Source organism: Nycticebus coucang, chromosome 8 (assembly GCF_027406575.1).
Source record: "Nycticebus coucang isolate mNycCou1 chromosome 8, mNycCou1.pri, whole genome shotgun sequence".
Lineage (NCBI taxonomy): Eukaryota > Metazoa > Chordata > Mammalia > Primates > Lorisidae > Nycticebus > Nycticebus coucang.
This window is the reverse complement of record NC_069787.1, coordinates 123,771,009-123,797,282: the sequence shown is the minus strand read 5'-3', so window position 1 is coordinate 123,797,282 and position 26,274 is coordinate 123,771,009. Positions and strand designations below refer to the sequence as shown.

Here is a 26,274-nt window from a genome sequence, read left to right as displayed (position 1 = left end):
AAGAAGAATATGTTCTAGCTCCATCCCGGTAAACATAAAAGATGTGAAGTCTCCATATTTTTTATGGCTGCTTAGTATTCCATGGTGTACATATACCATAATTTGTTAATCCATTCATGGGTCAATGGGCACTTGGGCAGTTTCCATGTCTTGGCTATTAAGAATTGGGCTGCAATAAACATTCTGGTGCAAATGTCTTTGTTGTAAAATAATTTTTGATCATCTGGGTGTATACCTAGTAGAGGAATTGCAGAATCAAATGGTAGGTCTACTTTTAGTTCCTTGAGTGTTCTTCAAACTTCTTTCCAAAAAGGTTGTATTAGCTTGCATTCCCACCAGCAATGTAGAAGTGTTCCCTTCTCTCTGCATCCATGCCAACATCTGTAGTTTTGGGATTTTGTGATGTGGGCTAATCTTCCTGGAGTTGGATGATATCTCAAAGTGGTTTTGATTTGCATTTCTCTGATGATTAAGGATGATGAGCATTTTTTCATGTGTTTGTAGGCCCTGCTCCTGTCTTCATCAGAGAAGTTTCTGTTCAAGTCTCTTCCCCACATAGAATGGGGTTATTTGTTCTTTTCTTACTGATTAGATTGAGTTCTCTGTAGATTCTAGTTATCATACCTTTGTCAGAAGCATAACCTGCAAAAATCTTCTCCCATTCTGAAGGTTGTCTGTTTGCTTTACTTATTGTGCTCTTGGCTGTGCAAAAGCTTTTTACTTTGATCAGATCCCAGTTACATATTTTTGGTGTTGCTTCAATTGCCCAGGAGGTCCTCCTCATAAAATATTCTCCAAGTGTGTTTTTTTCCCTGCACTCTCTTCTAGTATTTTTATAGTTTTGTGTCATAAGTTTAAATCTTTCATCCAGTGAAAATCAACTTTTGTTAATGATGAAAGGTAAGGGTCCAGTTTCAGGCTTCTACAGGTCGCCAGCCAGTTCACCCAGCACTATTTGTTAAATAGGGAGTCTTTCACCCACTGAATATTTTGGGTAGGCTTGTCGAAGATCAAATGATGATAAGTAGCTGGGTTCACCTCTTGGTTTTCTATTCTGTTCCATAAATCTACCTCTCTGTTTTGTGCCAGTACATCCTGTTTTGATTACTATCAATTAATAGTATAGCCTGAAGTCTGGTAACATGATACCTCCTGATTTGTTGTTATTTCTGAGTAATGTATTTGCTATTCAAGGTCTCTTCTGATTCCACATAAAATGAAGTACTATTTTTTCCAGTTCTTTAAAATATAACAATGGTACTTTAATAGGGATTGCATTAAATCTGTAGATTGCTTTGGGTAGTTATGGACATTTTAACAATGTTGATTCTTCTCAGCCATGAGCATGGTATGTTTTTCCATTTGTTAACATCTTTAGCTATTTCTTTTCTCAGAGTTTCATAGTTCTCTTTATAGAGATGTTTCATGTCCTTTGTTAGGTAAATTCCCAGATATTTCATCTTCTTTGGCACTACTATAAAAGGAATAGAGTACTTGACTATGTTTTCAGCAAGGCTATTGTTGGCATATATAAAAGCTACTGACTTGTAAAGCAATGATTCCATAACCAGAGATGCTACTGTATTCCTTGATCACTTCTAAGCATTTTGAAGTTGAGTCCCTGGGATTTTCCTGGTATAAGATCATATCATCAGCAAAGAATTAGAGTTTGATCTCTCTGACCCTATTTGGATACTCTTGATCACTTCTCTTGCCTGACTGCGATGGCTAAGACTTCCATTACTATGTTGAATAGCAGTGGAAACAGTGGGCATTCTTGCCTTGTTCCTGATCTGAGTGGAAATGTTTTCAATTTTACACCATTCAATATGATATTGGCTATGGGTTTGCTGTAGATGGCCTCTATCAGTTTAAGAAATGTCCCTTTCTATGCCTATTTTCTTAAGTGTTCTGATCATGAAAGGATGGTGGATATTATCAAAGGCTTTTTCTGCCTCAATTGAGAAAATCATAAGGTCTTTGTTTTTTTTTATTGATGTGATGTATTATATTTATAGATTTGCATATGTTGAATCAACCCTATGACCCTGGAATAAAACCAACTTGATCATGGTGAATACTTTTTTTCATGTGTTGTTGAATTCTATTTGCTCAGATCTTATTGAATATTTTTGCATCGATATTCATTAATGATATTGGTCTATAGTTTTCTTTCTTTGTTGGATCCTTTCCTGGTTTGGGGATCAGAGTGATATGTGCTTCATAAAATGTGTTGGGAAGTATTCCTTCTTTTTCTATGCTTTGGAAAAGGTTGTATAATATAAGTATTAGTTCCTCTTGAAAAGTTTGATAGAATTTGCATGTGAAGCCATCTGGTCTCAGACTTTTCTTTTTTGGGAGATTTTGTATTGTTAATGCTATTTCAGTGATTGATATGAGTCTATTCAAGATTTCTAATTCTTTCTGGCTGAATCTAAGAAGATGGAGTGCTTCCAGGTATTGGTCCATTTCCTTCAGATTTTCATATTTCTGGGAATAGAGATTTTTGTAGTAATCATTGAGGATTTTTTTGAATTTCTGAGGTGTCTGTTGTTATTTCTGCTTTATCATTTTGGATAGACGATATTAGAGATTTTGCTTTTCTGTTTCTGGTTAGGCTGGCCAATGGTTTATCAATTTTATTAATCTTTTCAAAAAACCAACTTTTGTTTCATTGATCTTCTGAATGATTCCTTTGTTTTCAATTTCATTTAATTCTGCCCTAATTTTGGTTACTGCTTTTCTTCTGCTGGGTTTGGGGTTGGAATGTTCTCCTTTTTCCAGTTGCTTGAGATGATCCATTAAGTTGATGGCTTCCTCTCTTTCTGTTTTCTTGATGAAGGCTTCCAGTGCTATAAATTTCCCTCTTAGAACTGCCTTTGCATTATCCCACAGGTTTTAATAATTTGTGTCTTCATTATCATTTTGTTCCAAAAATTTGGTGATTTCCTACTTAATCTTGTCTTTGACCCAGCTATCATTCAGCCTAAGATTATTTAGTTTCCATGACTTTGTTTGAGTATGAAGATTCGTGTTGCTATTGAGTTCAACTTTTATTCCATGGTGGTCCTAGAAGATACAAGGAATAATTTCTATACTTTTAAATTTGCTGAGGTTAGACTTGTGTCGCATGATCTATCTCGGAGGATGACCCATGGGCTGATGAGAAGAATGTATATACAGTTTTATTAGCATGAAATGTTCTGTAAAGATCTATAAAGTCCATTTGTTCTAGGGTCAGGTTTAAGTCTAATATTTCTTTGTTTAGTTTCTTCTTGGAGGATCTATCCAAAACTGTCAAAGGGGTGTTCAAATCTCCAACTATTACAGTGCAGGAAGATATTAAGTTGTTCATATCCATTAGGGTTTGCTTTATGAATTGAGGAGCATTTCAGTAGGGTGCATAAATGTTAATTATCGAAATCTCTTGATGTTAGGTCTTTCCCTTGACAATATGTAGTGACCATCCTTATCATTCTTTATTTTTGTTGGTTTAAAGCCATTTGTATCTGCAACTAAAATTGCAACCCTGCTTTTTTCTTGTTTCCATTTGCCTGTATTATAGAAATCCATTCCTTCACCCTGAGTCTATTTTTATCCTTTAAGGTAAGGTGAGATTCTTGTATACAGAAGATATCCAGTCTGAGTTTTTGTATCCAGTCAGCCAGCCTGTGCCTCTTTAGAGGACAATTTAAAACATTCACATTAAATGAGAGAATTGATAAGCCTGGTTGTGTTGGGGTGTCATGATTTTTGGATGTCCAAATGAACATTTTTAATCCTTCACCACTGTGGAAGTTGGGTTTTGATCAAAAATTTCTGGGTGAGTTTACTTTCTGGGTGAGGTAGAGCATTGTGGTGGTCTTTGTGGAGGATGAGTCTGAGAATATGCTGGAGAGCTGGTTTAGTTATGGCAAATTTCTTCAACATGTGTGTGTCATTAAAGTATTTGATTTCTTCATCACAAATGAAACTCAGTTTAGCTGGATACAGGATCCTGGGCTGGAAGTTGTTTTGTTTTAGAAGATTGAAGGTCGATGACCATCCTTTTCAGCCTCAAAATGTTTCAGCTGAGTGATCTGCAATCATTCTGATACTTCTCCCTTTGTATGTAATACTTTTCTTATGTCTGGCTGCTTGCAGAATTTTCTCCTTCATCTTAACTTTGGCAAAGTTAATCACAATGTGTCTAGGAGATGCTTTATTTGGATTGAGTCCTGCTGGGGTTCTGACACTGTCTGCTATCTGAAGTTCTGTATCTCTTGCAATGCTCGGGAAATTCTCCTCCAAAATCTTGTGGAATAGAGCATCTGTACCTTTATGACCATCCTCTTCTCCTTTGGGAATTCCTATAAGAGAGTGGTTTTCAACCTGTGGGTCACACCCACAGGAACTGTATTAAAGGGTCACAGCATTAGGAAAGTTGAGAACCACAGCTATAAGATGAATGTTTGATCTTTTGGAGTGATCCCACAGCTCTCTCAGGGAATGATCAGTTTTTGCTATCCATTTGTCTGCCTCTTTGAGCGTTTGGGAATTTTCAAAAGCTTTGTCAACAGTTTCAGAGATCCTTTCTTCTGCCTGGTCAACTCTATTACTGAGGGACTCTACTGTATTTTGGAGCTCCTCTACTAGCTTTTTCGTTTCCTTGAGCTCTGCTGTCTCTTTTCTCATTATGTCCATATCTTTGGTGACTTGGTCTTTGAATTCATTAATTTCTTGAGACAACTTTAGAACTACTCTTTGGAATTCAATTTGTATCTTTTTCTTCCATTCTATTTATCCTATTTTCAATCCATATTCTGAATTCCCATTTCTGACATTGCTGAAATGTCATTGTATCTCTTTTGTCATTTATTTGGGGGTGGGGGGTTGGTGGTGTTAAGCTACTCTGGTTATTCAAGTTGCCAGAGTTCTTCTGTTGGGTTCACACCATGTTTATTTTCCACCATTTGATTATTAGAACTCTAATGGTGAGATTGAATTGGGGTTCCCAGGTAGTAGAGATAGCCCCTTACCAAAGTGCTAGGCTTTGTAATTGTGGCTTTTCTCCTACAACCTTACAAAGGTCCCTTTCAGAGTTTTGGCCAGAGACTCTGAGGACCTACAAGATAGCTCTATTTTGATATCAGCCAACCTCTACCCTATCCTAAGAAGCCACAGAATTAGGTTTAAATCTTGACTGTGAAGAGATACAAATAGCTGCAGCAGCCAGCCCCAACCCTTCAGTTCTTTTCCACTATAGAACTTCAAAGGTCAACCTCAGAATGTCCCCAAGTGGACAGCCCCAGACATGGATTCCAATTGAATTGTCTCAGGCAAACCCTGCTCAACAGAGAGGGATTCAAGAGTCTCCAACAGCACAATTGGAACCAGGAATCCACATCCTCACCTGCCAGACTCAGTCCACACTGTTGTCCGCTTCTCTGCTCACAGGCCCAGTTGGAGCCAGGGTCCATGCCCCCGACCACAGGTCTCAGTCCACATCCAGCTAGTCTCTGTTTGCCAGACCAGCTGGAGTCAGGGGACCATGCCCCCACCTACCAGTCTCAGTCCACTCCCTGGCAAGCCTCTTTTGCAGGCTCTGTTAGAGTCAGGGCACCACGCCCAGCTGGCAGGTCTCAGTCCTCACCCAGTAAGCCTCTGCTCACCATCCCTGCTTTAGATAGGGGACCACGCCTTAGCCCTAAGGTCTTGGTTCACACCCAGCAAGCCACTGCTTGAGGGTTCTGTTGGAGTCAGGGGACCATGCCCTTGCCCTCAGGTCTCAGTCCATGCCTGGCAAGCCTCTGCTCACAGGCCCAGCAGGGGTTGGGACCAGCCCTGTCTGCCAAACTCAGTCCACATGGGGCAACCACTCTCCCGCTGTGGGTGGCATCAGAGCCAGGGATTCTGCACTCCATCCCACCAGAAATAGCCTGAACGAAGGTTCACCACCACCACTGGCTGGACATAGTCAAAACCAGGGGACTGCTCCTCCTCCTGCCGAGTGTCCCTTTCTTCCCACACCTCTTTCTAGATTAGTCTAGACTAAAAGTCTTCCCTGTTAGTCTAGATTCTGTCCTGGTGGTTGGCGGTCCACACAATGCCCAGATCTCTCAGGACAAGACCAAACACTCTGCGCTCCACAAGGGGCAGAACTTCAGACTGCCATGCCAGGGATGAAGGGTGGACTGGGAGTTTGGACTTGTGGAGGAAAATATCTGTTCAATTTTATGCCTGGCGGGATGGTGTCTATGTTCATAAGTGGGACCTCCCTGGAGAAAGAGACCTAGTGTTTGGCGGCTCTCTCCAGCGAGGTAAAATGAGAGGTCTTTTGTTCCCTGCTCACTCGCAGATAGCCTGCGGCAAGTCTCCTGCTTGAGGGAGGGGTCTCCCAACCTCTAGTCAGTATTCTTTGAACCCGTAATTTGTTTTCTTTAATGCTCTTCATTGGATTTACAGCTTGCCGAACTTTCTTGGCTCAGTTCCCCACCTTTGGCTTCATAGAATCTGATTCCATCCAGTTTTTCTCCCTCTACTCAGGAACCTCTGCCGAGGGTTGCTACCAGCTGGCTGTCTTCCCAGAATTCTGCTTTTTAAAATTTTTCAATGACAAAACAATAAATTGTACCTGCTGGCGCTACTTGATGACACATTAGCCAAACTGAGCAACAACTCTTTGCTTTGCAGCCACATAAAAAGATGACCATTGGGCGGCGCCTGTGGCTCAAGGAGTATGGCGCTGGTCCCATATGCCAGAGGTGGCAGGTTCAAACCTAGCCCCGGCCAAAAAACCACAAAAAAAAAAAAAGCTAAAAAAGATGACCATGCACCTTTCAAGCCACTAAACATTTTCTTATCATATTCCAATTCCATTTTATTCCAAAAGCAGAAACAGCTATCATATCCCTGACTCAAAATTATTTGGTAAGCCACTCTAAGAATGATATTAAAAGGCACCAAAACTGTTTTGAATGAAAACTAAAAATGACATTTGTCTGCCAGATGGCATTTAAATTACATAGCAGGTTTTAGCTCACACTTGATTTATTTAAAATCTTAATTGGGGCTTGGGTGCCTGTAGCTCAGTGGCTAAAGGCACCAACAAGCCACATACACCAGAGCTGGCAGGTTCAAACCCAGCCCAGGCCTGCCAAACAATAATGACAACAACAACCAAAAAATGGCCAGGTGCTGTGGTGGGTGCCTGTAGTTCCAGCCACTTGGGAGGCTGAGGCAAGAGAATTGCTTAAGTCCAGGAGTTGGAAGTTGCTGTTAGCTGTGACGCCACAGCACTCTACCCAGGGTGACAGCTTGAGACTCTGCCTCAAAAATAAAATAAAATAAAATAAAATCTTAACTGGGGCTCAGCATATGTAGCTCATCGTCTAGGGCACCAGCCACATACACCAGGGCTGGCGGGTTTGAACCCAGCCTGGGCCTGCCAAACAACAATGACAACTACAACCAAAAAATTGCTGGGCATTGTGGTGGGTACCTGTAATCCCAGCTACTTGGGAGGCTGAGGCAAGAGAATCACTTAAGGCCATGAGTTTGAGGTTGCTGTGAGCTGTGACACCATGGCACTCTATGGAGGGTGACATAGTGAGACTCTGTTTCAAAAAAAAAACAAAACTTTAATTGGTTTGCACTGAGCCCAAGCACCAGTGATTTATATATTTTCATACTGTGGGAACTTTCAGGAGTTGGCTGGACTGAGGCTTAGAAATAGCCAAAGTAGAGTACCAGCCCCATATGCCGGAGGTGGCGGGTTCAAACCCAGCCCTGGCCAAAAACTACAAAAAAATAAAATAAAATAATAGAAATAGCCAAAGTAGGTTCTGTAGCTGCAGACATAAAATCATTCTGGAGTTATGAAAAGAATTAGTAATTTTAAATTTCTGCTTGAAATGTCAGTTTTGTGGTGGGGGCTGTTTCTTTTATTAGAGACAGAGTCTCATTCTGTCACCCAGCTGGAGTACAGTGGAGCTCACTGCAGTCTCAAACTCTTGAGTTAAAGCAATCCTCTCACTTCAGCCTCCCCAGTAGCTAGGATTACAGGTGCACAACATCATGCCTGGCTAATATTTTCTTAATACTTTGCAGAGACAGAGTCTCACTATGTCATCCAGGTTGGTCTCAAATTCCTGGCCCCAAATAACTTCTCATGTTAGCCTCCCAAAGTGCTGGGACTATAAGCATAAACCACCATGTCCAACCAGGTTTTTTTTTTTTTTTTTTTCCAGACGGAGCCTCAAGCTCTCACCCTGGGCAGAGTGCAGTGGCATCGCAGCTCACAGCAACCTCCAACTCCTGGGCTCAAGTGATTCTCTTGCCTCAGCCCCCAAGCTCCCAAGTAGCTGGGACTACAGGCACCCGCCACAACGCCCAGCTATTTTTTGGTTGCAGCCGTCATTGTTGTTTGGCGGGCCTGGGCTGGATTCGAACCAGCCACCTCAGGTGTATGTGGCTGGAGCTTTAGCAGCTTGAGCCACAGGCGCCGAGCCTTTCTTTTTTTTTTTTAAAGTAAATTATTGAGGTTGAGATTGATAGATTGGAAAATTCATGTCCTTTTTACCCATTTCAGTGTAAGGTGAAGTCTTCATAAGCACAGACCAATTCATCGGCAGTCTGCCTCTACTGGCCATCTATCTGCCATTTCCTCTTTTTTTTCTTTTCGAGACAGAGTCTCACTTTGTCGCCCTCGGCAGAACGTTGTGGCATCACAGCTCACAGAAACCTCAAACTCTTGGTCTCAAGTATTGCCCGCCACAATATCCGGCTGTTTTCAGAGGTGAAGGTCTCACTCTGGCTCAGGGTGGTCTCAGACCTGTGAGCTCAGGCAGTCCACCGGCCTTGGCCTCCCAGAGTGCTGGGATTATAGGCGTGAGCCACTGCGCCCTGCCTGCCATTTCCTTTTCAATTAATTCCTAAGAATGGCCTGCCATAAGCTAGTAATACCTCCCAGAGGATAAAGGAATAGAACCCAACCCCTCTGGAATAAACAGTTTATTATAGAGAAAGGAGAACAGTCAGGTTAGTTATTTTTTATTCCCCCACAGAGGTATTAAGAGAAAAACATTTTAGGCTCTGCACCTGTAGCTCAGCGGCTACGACGCCAGCCACATACACCAGAGCCGGCGGGTTCAAATCCAGCCGGGCCACCAAACAACAATGACAACTACAACCAACAAATAGCTGGGCGTTGTGGCGGCCCCCTGTGGTCTGAGCCCAGGAGTTTGAGGTTGCTATGAGCTGTTGCAGCCATGGCATTCTACCCAGGGCCACAGCTTGAGGCTCTGTCTCAAAAAAAAAAACCAGAGAGAAAATCATTTCAAATTTCAATAGTGAGACTTTAAGATAGCCATTAAAATGAAATGAAATAGACACTAAAATAAAATACAAAATAAATGTATTATTTGCACAGCATTGAGGACATACTATTTAGCTACATTTTGCACAGAGACACCACAGATGTAGTAAGTGACACTTTCTAGCCCTTTCTGTCGGAAGCTAAATTCAATTTGTCCACTAGATGGCCCTAATATAGCTTAAGTATCTTTAACCTGGTAAACATTTATACTCCTGAGAAAATAAAGTATAGCATATTTAATTAGATATGTGATTGAAGAAGCCATCTTCTTTGAAAAATGAGGTGATTATCTAAAAAACCTAATAAATTAATTACCTATAAGATGGAGGATTGAACATAAGCTATTATCTCCACTCCACTCCATTCCTCCCTCACAATATGTTAAGAGGAAAGTAAGTAGAGTTAGAAATCCACAAGGAAATAAAGAATGGGAGAGAAAAACACACAGACCAAATCAGTGTTAGAAACATGGTAACTGATGGTTCAGTGTGACTAAAATCCAAGTGCTGACGGAAGCAGGGGACTGGGAGAAAAAAGCCTACCCTACCCCCAGAACCCTGGAAGTCAGATCAAAAGTGCTCTTGGGAGCCTGGAAAGGCAGGAGCCAAGGTGGACTGAAAATAGAAGAAAATTGGGGAACTCTGCACACTGACCTGAAAAACCTCCCAGCCCCTTGGGCGGCACCTGTGGCTCAGTAAGTAGGCTGCAGGCCCCCTATACCGAGGGTGGCGAGTTCAAACCCAGCCCTGGCCAAACTGCAACAAAAAAATAGCCAGGCGTTGTAGTGGATGCCTGTAGTCCCAGCTACTTGGGAGGCTGAGGCAAGACAATCACCTAAGCCCAAGAGCTGGAGGTTGCTGTAACGCCATAGCACTCTACCAAGGGCAACTCTTAAAAAAAAAAAAAAACCTCCCAGCCCCTTTGCTGATTCATTTCCTAGAAAACTGTCAGGTCAAGACTGGTGGCTCCTACTCTAACTCTTATGCATAGCAAGCCCAGCAAAACGGGCTCACTTCTTGTTTCTTAATCCTCCAGTGAAGTTTACCATTCACTAGGCTTCCCCTCTCCTAACACAGTCAACTTTCTCTCACTCTTAAATATAAACAGACAACCAAAGCCCACCAGACACGTTAGGAAAGCCTCCAACGTGAGAGGCATAGACCAAAGCACAAACTATGAAGAAGCCTTAGTGGAAGCAGAGACAAAAGAAGAAATTTTCAAAGAAACTGTAGCGTCTCCTGAAAAAGAAGAAAAGTTGTTGGACACATGAAAAAAGAATAAGATGCTATTAAAAAATTTTTTTAAATAAAGAAACAATCAGGAAATGAGAAAAGACTCTTCAAAATTAAAATTACACAATAACCAGAATAAAAATTTCAATAGAAAGCTTATAAGGAATTTTTAAGAAAACATAAAATAAAAGATTTTATAAAGGAGGAAACTTTTTTTTAAATGATAGGAACATTAGGAGATAAATCCAGGCTCCCCAAACATTGGACTAAAAGGGGTTCTAGAAACAGAAATGAGAACAAATCAAAAAGAGGAAATTATTGAAGAACTAATAAAAGAACATTTCTCCCCAAACTGAAAGAAATGAGTTTCCAGATTGAAAGGGTCAACCCAACACCCAGATTACTAAATTTAAAAAAAAAATCTAGGCCAGGTGCTATGACTTACATCTGTAATCCCAACACTCTGGGAGGGCAAGGCAGGAGGAACACTTGAAGTCAGGAGGTCAAGATCAGCCTCCATAAGAATTAACACCAAGAGTGAGACACCATCTCTACGAAAAAGTTATTAAAATTAGATGAGCATGGTGGTGTATTCCTGTAGTCCCAGCCACTTTGGAGGCTGAGGCAGGAGGATTGCTTGAACCCAGGAACTGGAGGTTGCAGTGAGCTGTGTGAGCTGTGATGATGCCATTGTACTCTAGCTGAGGTAACAGAGACTCTGTCTCAAAAAAATCTAAGGTACATCACGAATCCTAAAACCTTTGGGAGTGGAGAAAAAAGTTATATATGTAGAACAATTAATCAGAATATACTGTATTAAACTGGGCACAATGGCTCATGTCCGTAATCCTAGCACTTTGAGAGGCTGAGGCAGGTGGGTTGCTTAAACTCATGAGTTTGAGACCAGCCTGAGCAAGAGTGAGACCCCCATCTCTACTAAAAATGAAAAACTGAGGCAAGAGGATCACTTGAGCCCAAGAGTTCAAGGTTGCTGTGAGCTATGATGCCATAGTACTCTACCAAGGGGGTCAAAGAGAGACTCTGTCTCAAAAGAAAAAAAAAATACAATGGATATCTACACTACATTGGAAACTAGACATCAAGAGAACATGTGCAAAGTTTTAAGGGCAATTTACTCTTACACCTAAAATCCTACACCCAACCAAACTCTCAATAGAGTGTGAGGGGAGAATAAAGATCTTTTGAGACATGGAAAAATCTCAAAAATTTTGTGTTTTTCAGCCTACAAAAGAAACTGAGGCAAACTAATACAGGTAGAGAGTTTGTGTGGACCAAAGCTGAGGACCCAGCTGGGAAACAGTTCCCAGTTACTTGGTAAGAATTCCTTTGTTCTGGAGAACAAAGGAAAGGCTCAAGTTTTTAAAGAAAAAAAGGATGTACCAGTAAGGGGTTGATTACAAAAGTTGGTTTTCAGGAATTCCCACTGATTTACAGCAGTAGCATTGATTAGCAATTGGCTATAATTGTTGAGCTATAAGATATGTTATGGTGTTCGGTATACCGCCCTGTTAGGTTAATTTATAGCTACCCTGTTTCCCTGAAAATAAGACATCCTACAAAAATAAGACCTACTTACAGGATGTCCCCAGAAAATAAGACCTAGCGCATCTTTGGGAGCACACCTTAAAATAAGACACTCTTATTTTCGGGGAAACAGGGTATTTATGGCATCAGTCAGTCTAGAGCCCACATAGCAAGCAGCTACAAAATGATTGCTGAAGAGTGAGACCCTGTCTCTACTAAAAATAGGAAAATTAGTTGGGCATTGCTGGCATGTAGTCCCAGCTACTCAGGAAGCTGAGGTATGAGGATCCCTTGAGAGGAAGAGGAGTTTAAGGTTGCTGTGAGCCATAACAATGCCAGGGCACTCTACCCACGGTGACAGAGTAAGACAGAAGACTCTTTCAGAAGAAGAAGAGGAAGAGGAAGAAGAGGAAGAAGAAAGAGGAAGGGAAGAGCAAAAGGAAGAAAGGAAGGAAGAGAGGGAAGGAAGGAAGGAAGGAAGGAAGGAAGGAAGGAAGGAAGGAAGGAAGGAACGAACGAACTTACGAATGAACTGATGGCTTAGGTGGTTGGGAAGGTGGAGTGTAGGGGGAGTAGATACTGTTGTCTCATTCCAATGCTTCTCTGGGCCTGATCATTAAGGGGCTCACATTCCTCAAATAGTTTCTTTTCTTTTTCACTTTCAATGCATTCTTCTATAAAAAACTACTGGAGGACGTTTTCTACCAAAACCATGGAATAAATCAAGACGGAGATGTTCTCTACCCCATAAGGGAGGCAAAGTGCAGCCAAGTGTGAAGGAGGGAGCTATGCAGCACACAGCAGGGTGGATTCAGCCCCTGGGGAGGGGCTCTCCAAAATAAAAAAATACTAGAACTGATGGATTCTGTCAATGATTTGACCTTGATGAGAAGATTTTATTCTTCCTTTGGAAATTATGGGCATGAATGAATGACAAACATGTAAAAAACTAAGTAGACTTAAAAAACAAGATAGGCTGGGCGGCACCTGTGGTCCAGTGGATAGGGCTCTGGCCCCATATACTGAGGGTGGTGAGTTCGAACTTGGCCCTCGCCAAACTGCAACAAAAAAAAATTAAAAATAGCTGGGTGCTGTGGTGGGCGTCTGTAGTCCCAGCTACTCAGGAGGCTGAGGCAAGAGAATCGCCTAAGCCCAGCAGTTGGAGGTAGCTGTGAGCTGTGATGTCACAGCACTCTATGGGTGGCAATAAAGTGAGACCCTGTCTCTAAAAAAAAAGAAAAGAAAGAAAGAAAGGCTGGGCATGGTGGCTAACACTTGTCATCTTAGCACTTCTGCAGGCAGCAGCAGGAGGAACATTTGAAGCCAGGAGTTCAATACCAGCTTGAACAATATAGACAGAGAGCCTGTCTCCACAAAAATTGAAAAAAATAAGTTGAGCCTGGTGGCAGGCTCCAGTGGTCCCAGTTACGCCAGAAGGCTGAAGCAAGAGGATTGCTTGAGCCCAGAAGTCTAGATGTTCAAGGCTATAGTGAGCTATGATTACAGTCCAGCCTTGGTAATGAGAGAGGATACCCGAGAAGGGTGAGGCCTAGAAGAACAGGTCTTCTCAAGGAGACCACAAGGATACACCTGCAGGGTCCTCTCCACGGTGACTCAGATCTTGGGAATTTGTAAACGTAGCTTCCTGAAACTTAGAAATTTCCAAGTTCTGTGAAATCCCATAAGGGTGGGAATAGCATCTCCCGCTTGATTCAAACTGGCCAGTGAGAAGGGTACCTGTGAGGTGGAACTTTTTGACTGTCAATAAAAAAGGGAAAGACCAAGGCAGTCGGGGAGCACGGCCATTTGGAATTCTTCTATGCCGTAAGCTCCCGGCTGGTGAATAAAGCCCTTCCTCTTATAAACGTGGTGTTTGGGCGCTCTTTCTCTCCATTGGGCCTTGTCTTCCTGCAACAGTGACAGAGCAAGACCCTGTCTTAAAATAAGTAAATAATAAAGTAAACCAAGATAAAAACAAGGTAAGTTATGATCCCTGATTAAATCTTGGGCTTCAATTTTTAAAAAAATATGAATAGGGAATATATATTAGAAAATATCATGCTGATAATTTTCTCAGGGATGGCAATGGTGCCACGGTTGAGCATGAGTCTTCTTTAGGAAGATTACCTAAGGAAAAAATCTTTTCACTGAAAAGGTGAGTCTGAAGGCATGAATATTTTCCAGGTAGGAGAAAGGGCCTTCCAGGCCAAGGCTACACAACAAGCAGGAAGGCCCAGGTCATGACAACACATGACACCCTTCCATTTGCTGGATAAATATTGTCTGAGGGCCAGTATGTGCATTGCCCTTTGCCCTGAGAGTAGCAGTAGAAAAGAGGATTTCCATTCTAGCAGGGGCTGTGGAAAGAGGGAGGGCTATTCATTAGTCTAGAGCCCACACGGCAAGCAGCTTGGAAATGTTAGCTGGGGCAGGGAAGGGGAGGGTGTCCACTGCTGTCTGAGGGCCAAACAATAAGGGCGAGAGCAGAGCGACTGGAGAGATAGATGGAGGAGTCGTTGCACAGGTACGTGGAGGCTGAAACATGCATGGGTGAAACTTGTCAGGAAGAATGTATGGAGTGTCTTCTGAGTCAGGCCCCCCAGGCGATGCAACAGCAGCTCACCTGGCAGTAGCCATCCAGTGCTGCCAAAAAATGATCATGTAGGGCGGCCCCTGTGGCTCAGTGAGTAGGGCACCAGCCCCATATACCAAGGATGGAGGGTTCAAACCCAGCCCCAGCCAAACTGCAACAAAAAATAGCCGGCATTGTAGTGAACGCCTGTAGTTCCAGCTACTCAGGAGGCTGAGGCAAGAGAATCACCTAAGCCCAAGAGCTAGAGGTTGCTGTGAGCTGTAATGCCACAGCACTCTACTGAGAGCAACAAAGTGAGACTGTCTCTACAAAAAAAAAAAAAAAAGATCGTAATTCATTATTTGGAGACAACACATACACCTGTAGCAAGTGTGACCAGGAAGTGTTGGAGGTTGGAGCAGCATGGGGGGGTGGGGGATGCCATGCTGAGCTATATTAGATTCTGAGGCCAAAAGAAAAACCAGTAATACTGATCTTCTCTGTAGTGTTAAACTGTGTCTCCCCAAAATTCACATCCACCCATAGTCTCAGAATGTGACCTTATTTGGAAATGGGGTCTTTGCAAACTTACTTATATAATGAGAGATCTAGATGAGGTCACACTGGCTTAGAGTGGGGCCTAAGTCCAATGACAGGTGTCCTTATAAGAGGAGAAGACACATAGACACACGGGGAAGAAGACGGGTGACGATGGAGGCAGAGGTGACAGTCATGCAAACACAGGCCAGCAATCACCTAGGGCTCTTGGCAACCACTAGCAGCCAGGAGAGAGGTATGAGGTTTCTCCCTGAGAGCATCTAGCCTCCAGATCCGACGGAGAATAAATTTATACTGTTCTAAGCCACGAAGTATTAGTTTTGGGTACTTTTTTATAGCAGCTCTAGGAAAATAACATCATTTTTATTTAAAATGTTGATATTTTATTATGGATTGCCTGGCATTAAGTTTGATTTTTTTACAAAAAAAACAGTCCATGAAAATATTTATCTTGCCTACTGAAATTTATGGCACCCCCTTCAATGTTGTAGCTCAAGCAAGCGCCTTCCTCACTTTACTCGAGTCCCAGCCCTCCGGATGTTATAAGTACTTTCATTAAGATAACCACATGCAAGCTTCTGCTCAATTTGCAGAAACACGTATTTTCCAAATAACAAACAGTGAGAGTAAGAAAGTAAGCATGATTTTGAAATAAAAAGGCTTTCAACAGGGAATGATGACATGTTCTTCCTCATTGCAAAAATCCAGCCTGCCCATCAGAAGGGACACGCAGATACTGGCAAATCTCGTTTAAAAACAGCAGTCACAGTCTGTTAATTCCATCTGCTTCTCCTGAGAAAGAAAAATCATTCACATGGCAGTTTCATTGGCCTTAGCCCCCATGGAGGGTGTTTAGGAACATGTTACACTCACTCTGAGAAAATATCTAAGAGAAAATTCTTCAGAATTGAATATAAGAGGGTTTGATAATGAGAAAGTGGCAGTTTTTGAGTATGGCCCCACGTTATTTTGATGCTCTTTCCATGGACAGGTTGGGTGGGGGGTCTATACCCACACCCCTGGTATATTGCAGGCGTGTGCCTGCTTTGGCCAACACAGTCCCCTGGACTGAGGCTGATGAATAAGGTGAGGCATCGTCTGCTACACACTTAGGACCACACTTAGAACACTCCTGCCTGCAAACTTGAACTACCATGTAAAAAGCAGAATTACCCTGTGAACAGGAGTTATGAGGAACCCAAGCTGCATGAGGTAGCCACATGTGGACACTCGCACCAGAAGTCCTAGTCCTTGAACCAGCCCAGCTTGAGGGAGGAGCCGGAAATCTCCAGAAGGAGAGATCAACCTTTCCTACCACGTGTGATATGAATTCCCTACCCCCAAATCCACGAACATAATAAAATGGCTGTTTCATATTGGCTGAATTTGAGCCAATTTGCTATGCGGCAATAGTGAATGCTCCAGAGTGTGAGGGTCAAAGACACTTACATGAATGAACAGATTCATTACCCAGAATAGTCCAGTCAGTTGAAGAATGGAAGTTCACAACACTTTGGAATAAAAGTTTTTCCAAAAGGGCCAGGGATGGTGACTCACGCCTGTAATCTTAAAGTTTTGGGAGGCTGAGGTGCGAGGATCCCTTAAGCTCAGGAGTTTGAAATCAGCCAGAGCAACAGTGAGAGCTCATCTCTACTAAAAATAGAAAACTTAATTGGGCATCGTGGCATGCACCTGTAGTTCCGGCTACTTGGGAGGCTGAGGCAGTCTCAGTAACTACCTTACATGGTAGTTCAAGTTTGTCATTGAAACTCACTTAAGCCCAAGAGTTTGAGGTTGCCGTGAGCTGTGATACCAGCATACTCTACCAAGGGCAAAATAGTGAGACTGTCAAAAAAAACTAAACTAAAATAATCTTTGCACATATGCATTGTCGTACTTGATGTTTTCTGTTACAGCTTCAGAGCAATGAAATATAAAAAGCTCAACCTCTTACTAACATTTCTGTCCAAATTTCCTGTTAATTGTGAGAACATCTATTTTAGTTGTGAGAAAAAAGAACAAGGTTAATAAACCTTGTCCTTCAAGCTTTCGTTTCAAATTTTATCCAATGAGTACAGATGTTAATAAAATGTATTCCCCAGCTCCCCAATGATAGGCTTGATCAGCACTTTTCTGGTGAGGATACTATTTCATGTCTTATGTTTTACAAGGTCTAGCAGTAAAAATGACAACACTATTGCTGACATTTTGAAAACTAAAGCAATCATTATTTTTGTTTGCATTTTAAAGCCACAAAAATCTAATTAATCCCTAAAAGTGTTCCTGTATAACCCCCCAGCTTAAAATACAATATACAGTAAGGATAATAAAGTCCTACAAATATGTAAAACTCTCCTTAGAATAAGCAAGCTTCATGCTTCTATCATCCTGGGATCAGGTTCCCAACTCTATGGCTCACTTCTAAAATATAAAAGTTAAAGAACCAGCATCCGTGGAGAGACAATTTTTTGAAAAAGAGAACAACGTAGAATCACAGCGCTTCTATGATTTGTAGACTTCAGGGTGGACATATAGCATCACACAGATAGGGGAATAATTTGTCCTAATGTAAATGGATTTAAGATCATAGAGTATTTCATTTTTTTTCTGTTTTCACCATCCAGAAATCTAATGTCATTGAAATGAACAATTATCTTTAAATTATGGAACACAAAATTATACTGAAACATAAAGCAAACATTAGCAGTACTGTCAAGTGCTTTAGCAAAATAGGAAATATGTTTCTAACCAATTTCTGCCAGTTACTGTTGACAAAACAGAATTACAAACACTAAAGAGATAAACTGGCAGGTAATTAGAGACTCAGTATTGTTACCTGGGCTAATAACAAAGGAAAAAAAGGAAGAAAGAAAAAAAGAGAATACAATTCAGTCAGTTGGTATTAGTATATTTTAGTAAATTCTATTACTCATTTTATTTATTTATTTTTTATTTATTTTGAGACAGTCTATGTCACCCTTGGTAGAGTGACGTGGAGTCACAGCTCACAGCAACCTCAAACTCTTGGGCTTAAGCAATTCTCTCGCCTCAGCCTCCCAAGTAGCTGGGACTATAGGTGCCCGCCACAACGCCGGCTATTTTTTGTTGCAGTTGTCATTGTTTTTACCTGGCCCAGGCCGGATTCAAACCTGCCAGCCTGGGGTGTATGTGGCCGGTGCCCTACCCACCAAGCTACCGGGGCCACCCCTATTACTCATTTTTAATTAGAAATTAGTTCCTTATTACTATACTTGTTCACTCAGAAAGTAGGGAAATGAAATGGAAATAGCAGCAGTAGTTTTGCCTTCTTAGAAGTTTATAATCTTAGGCAAGTGACTTTCTGCATTTTAGGTTCCCCAGGTGTAAATCAAAGACAATATCATCTCTGACAGAAGTGGGAACAGGTGTTATTGCAGAGACACCTGGGGTGGCCCTATAGCCTGAAAACACTGGTACACTGTTTTATTACTTTACAGACTATTCACAATATTTTGTCATAAACTAGACAACAAAATCCTATCATTAGCAGCTAAAGCTATAGGTTTATTTGTAGGTTTTGGTTTTTGGTTTTTGTTCGAGACATAGTCTCACTTTGTCCCCCTCAGTAGAGTGCTGTGGCCTCATAGCCCTGAAACTCTTGAGCTCTTCCCTCAACACCCTCAGTAGTCACCACAATGCCCAGCTATTTTTAGAGACTGGGTCTTGCTCTTGCTCAGGCTGGTCTCAAACTCCTGAACTCAAACAATCCACCTGCCTCCACCTCCCAGAGCGCTGGGATTACAAGCCTGAGCCACCTCGCCTGACCTAGCAGGTTTATTTCTAAAAGAGACACAAACCATCTCAGGAAATGTGACAATGATGAACGGGCAGGGATTGACTGGGAATGTGTGTTACATTTTGTAGAATCCATACCTGTTACCTGCAATTGTTCTGCAACACTTGGAATGTTTCTGTTTAAAACAGTGGTTCTCAACCTTCCTAATGCCGCAGCCCTTTAATACAGTTCCTGTGGGTCGTGACCCACGGGTTGAGAACCGCTGGTTTATACAGATGATTTTTTCTCCTGTTTCTGATTCTAAATAACTCACCACTCACTTTACTCTTCCTCTTCCATTTATCGCACTTCCCCCTCTCTTTTCTTCACCATTCACCCAAAGTCCTACTTTCACAGAGCAGCTGGGGAAGAAAAGTAGAAGGTAGATTTTAACAGGAAATTTCATGTCTACCTGTATACGAAGTCCTCCCCTTTCTAAAAAAGAAAACAAACCTTATGAAAATAAACTTTTTACATTCTTCTATTTCCTTTTATGGTCTTTTAAGGGAAAGGAAAGTTAGATCAACCAGACAGCAACTAAAGAAACTGAGGAAGGCAAAGGGGGAGGGGAGAAGAAATGAGAGAAATCTAGGAAGGGAACCAAAAATACAGAAAGGGGGGGAAAGGCACGGGCCACATACACCGAGGCTGGCTGGTTCGAACCCGGCCCAGGCCAGCTCAAACAATGACCACTGCAACAACAACAACAACAAATAGCCGGGGGTTGTGGTGGGCACCAGTAGTCCCCGCTACTTGGGAGGCTGAGGCAAGCGAATCGCCTAAGCCAAGGGTTCGAGGTTGCTGCGAGCTGTGACACTGCGGCACTCTACCAAGGGCGACAGATGAGACTTTGTCTCAAAAAAAAAAAAGGGCGGCGCCTGCGGCTCAGTGAGCAGGGCGCCGGCCCCATATACCGAGGGTGGGGGGGTTCAAACCCAGCCCCGGCCAAACTGCAACAAAAAAATAGCTGGGCGTTGTGGCGGGCGCCTGTAGTCCCAGCTACTCCGGAGGCTGAGGCAGGAGAATCGCCTAAACCCAGGAGTTGGAGGTTGCTGTGAGCTGTGTGATGCCACAGCACTCTACTGAGGGCAATAAAGTGAAACTCTGTCTCTACAAAAAAAAAAAAAGAAAAAAAAGAAAGAAAATTAAAAAGGGGGGTGGGAGGAAGAATAGATAAAGGAGAGAAGAAAGAAAAGTTAGTGGATACCCAGGCACAGCAGTTCTAAAGACGGCCTTATTCAAGGGGGCCATAGTATTGGAATAGTGTAAGCAGTGGCTTGAATCCCACCTTTCTTGGGCAAGTCACAGAAATCTCCGCTCTATTTCCTTAGCTATAAATTGTAGACAAAACTTTCGGCCCTTCCCGGTTAAAATTCATTTGGGCTCTATGCAGGTTACAAAACAATTAACCACTACTCTAAGCTCTTTAACTGCTTTTTATGTCCAGCCTTTGAAAATACCATTCCTGAGTAAGCAAATGAAAATTAAATTAAAACTAAGTTAAAGTTACATTCGTTTCATCAAGCGGGATTGCTGTTGCTTATCTCGGCCTCCACTTACAAAGGTGTCGTTTTGCCGATGGCACTAAACTTTCTTCCAATTTACACAGTAGATTGGGGGCGGGGTGCCTGCCCTTTCAACCTTATGAGGAAATTTGCACCGTTTAAAGGCTTAATTTGAAGTTTTAGTATATTAAGGAGAGATTAGGTTAATCTCGTTCGGGCCAAGGGAGGGTCAGGCAACCTTCCCGCCCCGCCGGCGGCAACAGATCTGGGCTGGGTAACAGATCCGGGCTGGGTAGTAGGATTCCGCGGCTTACGCCACAGAGGGCGGTGCCGCAGGGGGAAGGGAGGGGCACGTTTACGTCACGGCTGCGCATGGGCAGAAGGCTGGCGGACGGAGAAAGAGGATAAGTTAGATCCGGCTGTGCCGGCTGAGACTAGCTGGCGGAGGGATGCGCTTCACCCCAGCCACGCAAAGACGACGTGCTCTGCGCGTGCGCGAGGCGGGTCTAGGTGTGCAGTGTTTTTGGCCAGTGAGTTTCTTTTCTGGCTGTTGGGTGATGGCCGGGCAGAAGCGGGGCTTCCCAGAAATGAGGAAATGAGCACGCTCCTCGATCGCGACCTTTGAGAAATCGTGTCGCCCTCCCCCGGTCCCCGGAACCTACGCCGGCCTTGCCCGTGTTCAGTGGCAGGGTGACCGCGGTCGTCCCCGGGCTTGCCGGAAGAGCCTGGGTTTTGCGGGGCTTGTGGGGACACTCAGGTCACTTGACAGAGTGGGGTGCCAGCCTATCACCAAGTTCGGGGAAACTGGCCAGCCCTCACCTTTTGATGAGGTGGAGCCTACAGGAAAGCCGCCTCTCCTTTTGATCCTTGATGGGCCTAGAAGGGCTGGTAGCTATCACGGTATCACCAGAGTCATTCCCTGAAAGCCGGAAATGCTGTGTTAATACTTGGCGTAATTAAATTCACTCACCAAAAACAGTGTGATGATGTGTTTTTTTTTGTAGAGACAGAGTCTCACTTTACTGCCCTAGGTAGAGTGCCGTGGCGTCACACGGCTCTCAGCAACCTCCAGCTCTTGGGCTTATGTGATTCTCCTGCCTCAGCCTCCCGAGCAGCTGGGACTACAGGTGCCAGCCACAACGCCCGGCTATTTTTTGGTTGCAGTTCAGCCGGGGCTGGGTTTGAACCCACCACCCTCGGTATATGGGGCCAGCGCCCTACTCACTGAGCCACAGGCGCTGCCCGTGATGATGTTTCTTAATGAAAATGTGAAGGGCAGAGCAAAAAGCAAATGATAGTCGTGACTTTCACATTTAAACAGTTTCTGGAAGTATCCAGGAGGGAGTTGAACAAAGCTTTTCCAGCGTGCTGCCACGTTTCTCTCTGAACTTCAGCTCAGGCATTTCGGTGTCTACAAATCCAAAACGCAGCACAAAAGATCTTAAATCCTGCTGGGCACAGTGGCTCATCCCTGCACTTTGGCAGGCTGAGTTGGGAGTATCCCTTGAGGCCAGCAGGAGTTCAGAGTCGGCCTGCGCAACACAGCACCCTGTCTCGATCAAAAAATTGTAAAATCAGGTATGGTGGCGGGCACCTGTAGTCTCAGCTACCTAGGAAGCTAAGGTGGGAGGATCCTTTGAGCCCAGGAGTTGGGTTGCTGTGAGCTATGATCTGTCTCACCACTGCACTCTGGCCTGTGAAGCTAGACCCTGACTAGTAAAACAACTTAAATCCCACGAGTCACCAAAACAATGCCTAAAAGAGCTGATCACCAGATCCAGCTTCTGAGTTTGACTATGAACAAATTATATGTATAAGAGTATATATGTAAAATTCTCTAATTTTTCTATTCTGAATATTACGTATACACTAGATATTTTTTATACCTAAAGTCAATATTTTACACTGATCCCTCCTTCTCCCCCTTAAGGAATAACTGGATTGTTTTTGAGGATCCAGTGACATACAGTGTGTGAGAGAGCACTACGTAAACTGCAAAGCAATGTCATATCCAATGGAAGTAGTTACTTCCCAAACCAGGGTGTAGATAGATACCTGTGAATTGCTTCCTGATTTGTGAAAAGAAAAATCTTGTTCTGTGGTAGTTTTAAGGAGTGGCAGATGAGCAATATCCAGTTACTATGTGCGTGGGAGTCACACTACAAGGAAACATTTCCGAGGCAAAAATAGGCTAGAGCCCCAGCCAGTTTAATGTTACACAATTTACATAATTTACATTCATGGAAATAAAATTTTCTCTAACACACTTTACAGTGGGCTTGGAGAAAGCTTGTTCTTTCAGTTCATGGTCAGGTATCATTGTCTTCACTATAATAACATGTGACACCTGTTGGGACAAGCAGCATTACAACAGAGCCTTTGGATGCTGTCATGAAAGAAAGGCTGGACTGAGCATCAGAGAAAACAAAGTTCTTATCTCACTTCTGCCACTAGATCTAAAATCTTGGTCATTTCACATCTCTGAACTTCCATCTTTTCTTGTGTAATGATCCTTGTCATTCTCCTGTATGCTCCTGTGGCCAGTCTTTGCCACTTTGGTGTTACTTAGGACCTAACACAACATAGTGATTACTCGTAAGAGTTGTGTTAAAATAATTCTAACTAGGCTCCGCACCTGTAGTTCAGCAGTTAGGGTGCCAGCCACATACACCAGAGCTGATGGGTTCAAACCCAGCCTGGGCCTGCCAAACAACAATGACAACAACAACAACAACAAAAATAGCTGGGCATTGGTGCGGTGCCTGTAGTCCCAACTACTTGGGAGGCTGAGGCAAGAGAATCGATTAAGTCCAAGAGTTTGAGGTTGCTGTGGCGTCACTCTTCTGAGGGCCACATAGTGAGACTGTCTCAAAAAAAAAATCTATACAAAATTTCATTTTGAGCTGTTTTTCCTTCTTTGAAACAATGATCGTCCCACAGATTACTTATTTTTTTATTTTTTGAGACAGAATCTCAAGCTGTCACCCTGGGTAGAGTGCCATGGCGTTATAGCTCACAGCAACTTCAAACTCTTGGGCTTAACTGATTCTCTTGCCTCTGCCTCCCAAGTAGCTGGGACTACAGGTGCCCCTCACAACGCCCAGCTATTTTTTTTTTCTTTTTTTTTTTTGGTTGTAGTTGTCATTATTGTTTGGCAGGCCCAGGCTAGATTCAAACCTGTCAGCTCTGGTGTATGTGGCTGGTGCCCTAGCCACTGAGCTACAGGCGCCAAGCCACCACAGATTACTTAATAATTGTAGGGGGTGTAAAGGTACTTAGAAATCTGGTAGACACCACCCTAAAGCCAAATGATCAAAATCAATAATTGGACATAATTGGCCATCATGCGCCCTTTGATGTGGAGGGCATACCATGGAGAAGGTTATGTCACCAGTGGAAAAATTTAACCTGAATCTAATCATGAGGAAACAATCAGATAAATCCAAATTGAGGACCTTGCTTCAAAACAGTTGTCCTGGAATTATGGAAAAAAAAAAAAAAAAACAGCAGCTAAGGGGTTTGTTTTAAAGAGACATGACCACTATATAGAGGGAACTTGATCCAGTGCTCATTTTTGTGTTTTTTGTTTTTTTTTTTTTTTTTGTAGAGACAGAGTCTCACTTTATGGCCCTTGGTAGAGTGCTGTGGCCTCACACAGCTCACAGCAACCTCCAACTCCTGAGCCCAAGCGATTCTCCTGCCTCAGCCTCCCGTCATTTTTGTTTTTTATAATGTTCCAAATGGCTAATAAATTTGTTCCTCAGAGAAACTAAGTAGGGAGCTTCAAATAAGCTGACTGGTATTATTTCCAGAAGTTGCTTCATGAAACTCTGCTTGTGTTAAATATTTATTGGAAAAAGAAAACATTACTAACAGGGGTCAGCCACTTAATTGCTCAAAATGAAATTATAAGTAGTTGTTAATCCTTAAAAGGAAATTGGAATAATTTTTATTTATTTTATTTTTACTTTTTTGAGACAGTGTCTTTGTCACCCTTGGTAAAGTGCTATGGCATCTTAGCTCACGGCAACCTCAAACTCTTGGGTTCAGGCAATTCTTTTGCCTCAGCCTCCTGAATAGCTGGGACTATAGGCACCTGCCACAACGCCCAGCTGTTTTTAGAGATGAGGTCTCGCTTTTGCTCAGACTGGGCTTGAACTCAGGCAAACCATTCTTGGCCTCCCAAGTGCTAGGATTACAGGTGTGAACCACGAAGCTCGGCCCCTGGAATAACTTCTAAGACGTCATTTTTAGGGACTTTCATGGATCCTTTCTATTAATTGTCCAGGCCCATTTCCAAACTGTGAAGTCACTGCTCCAGCCCCATCCCATTCTCTAGCCCTCCTTCCATGTTTTGAAGTTTAGTAATCATTAAAGGGAAACAAAGATTAACAAAAATCTAGAACTAGAAAAGCTTGAAGAACTACATCTTAATTTTGAAGTTCCTGATTGATAGCTCTTCATTTTCTTGTTAAGGTGATACTGCTTAGAACCCTCCAGAGCTCTCGGATGCTCCTTCAAATGAGGGCCTGTTCCTCAGCCCTTCACATGCCAGCTCCTGCCCACTTCAGCCACATTCTAGCACCCCACAGCATTGCTTGTACCAGTCTTTCAGGTAAAATGGGTTTAAGATTAAATGAATAAAAAGGAGTTACGTGTCCATGTAAGTGAAAATCCCAGGGGAAGAGCATGGGTACAGCTACATGCAGGGGCATAAAACACATCACTGGATTCTGTTTCTAGCTCTGGTCCCTGCCCTGCTTGGTTGGCTCCATTCTCAAGCTAGTTCTCTTCTGCCAGTCAAGTTGGCAATCCTCTCAGCAATCTCAGCAGGAACAAGCATTCTCCCCCCCCGACTTGCCAAGGTTCCTGCAAAAGTCCTGGACCTGACAGACTTCTCAACCAATCACTCGTGGGAAAGGGAAGGGGGATGGGAGATTTGGGTTAGCTCACAATCGGGGGAAGAGGTCAGCCCCACCCAAACCACATTTGCTGAGAATGGAGAAGTTATGGGTCCCCAAGGGAAAACTGAAGGTAGACCGAATGCTGGGCTAGCTGAAACAACAGATGTCCACTGTATTTCTCAACAAACCCAGCATTCTCATTTCTCCCCATCTCGGCTGCTGTTTTCCCTCTACCTTAAATGCTTTTCCACATTTACCCTTCTGACAACTACCCATGTATGCAATCTTTAAGACCCGGACCCATATTACCTACCTCCTGTCACCTTTGCTTGTCCATAAAATTACTCCATCCTCTGAAGCATTTCTGTGTGCTGTTTTTCTTTCCTTTTTATTTTCTTAATATGGAGTCCTCTGGCGCCTGAGTAGAGTGCCCTGGTGTCATGGCTCACAGCAACCTCAAGCTCTTGGGCTCAAGGGATCCTCTTGCCTCAGTTTTTCTTATTTTTAGTGGAGATGGGGTCTCATTCTTGCTCAGGCTGGTCTCAAACCCCTGAGCTCAAGCAATCTGCCTTGGCCTCTCAGAGTGCTAGGATTACAGGTGTGAGCCACTTCACTGAGCCATCTTTTTATTTCTATTATTATTGGAGTGAATTGGAATTTAAAAAAAAAAAACAATTAATTGCAGTTCCACAAGTCATGTATGTTCACTGTAAAAAGAAAAGAAAAAACAAGAAGTAAAGTCACTCAAAGAGGGACCTGTGGCCCATGGCCCTGCAACCTTATTATGCA

General features: G+C 42.9%; 1 long non-coding RNA gene across 3 annotated transcripts in view; it reads right to left on the bottom strand.

Moving 5' to 3' along the window:
* The window catches only part of LOC128592732 (uncharacterized), a 135,441-nt gene that overhangs the window by 97,162 nt on the left and 12,005 nt on the right, over positions 1 to 26,274 (bottom strand). For all 3 annotated transcript variants that reach the window (XR_008381995.1, XR_008381993.1, XR_008381994.1), the window contains exons 2-3: positions 25,799 to 26,192; positions 21,401 to 21,500 (exon numbers count right to left, since the gene is read on the bottom strand). This is a non-coding gene — a long non-coding RNA (uncharacterized LOC128592732). The remainder of the gene's footprint in view (positions 1 to 21,400; positions 21,501 to 25,798; positions 26,193 to 26,274) is intronic.